We start from the raw sequence: 464 nt of genomic DNA on the forward strand, positions 1-464 counted from the left end.
CAGAGTTTCCCATCTACATCAAGAGCCCTCGTCTCATCTGAGCCCTTTCCTGTTCAAATTAGAGCCCCCCTTAACATTAGAGTCCCCCTTTCCTATCAGGAGGCCTTTTCACATAAGGCCCCGTTCACACTGAGCGATTTACCGCGCGATATCGCTCTCCAATGCAATCCAATGGGGCTCTGTCTGTAGCTGTCGCGGGTCTTGCGTCACTACAGCAGGACCCTTTTTGGAGCGGGTTTTGCCGCGATTCTAGCTTGCTCAATGCAAGCATCTGCGCGATATCGCGACAAAAGGCCCCTTCACATCAGAGCCCCTCCCTGCCCCCCGCCACATCAAAATCCTCCCTATACATCAGAGTCCCCGCCTTTATATCGGGTGCCCCTTTCCTATCAAAAGCCCCTTTACATCAAAGTTTCCCCTTTACATCAGGAGCCCACCCTTCACATCAGAGTTGCCCTTTTACA

The sequence above is a fragment of the Nanorana parkeri genome, unplaced genomic scaffold (genome assembly GCF_000935625.1).
Source record: "Nanorana parkeri isolate BGI_ZX_2015 unplaced genomic scaffold, ASM93562v1 scaffold675, whole genome shotgun sequence".
In the NCBI taxonomy this organism is placed as follows: Eukaryota; Metazoa; Chordata; class Amphibia; order Anura; family Dicroglossidae; genus Nanorana; species Nanorana parkeri.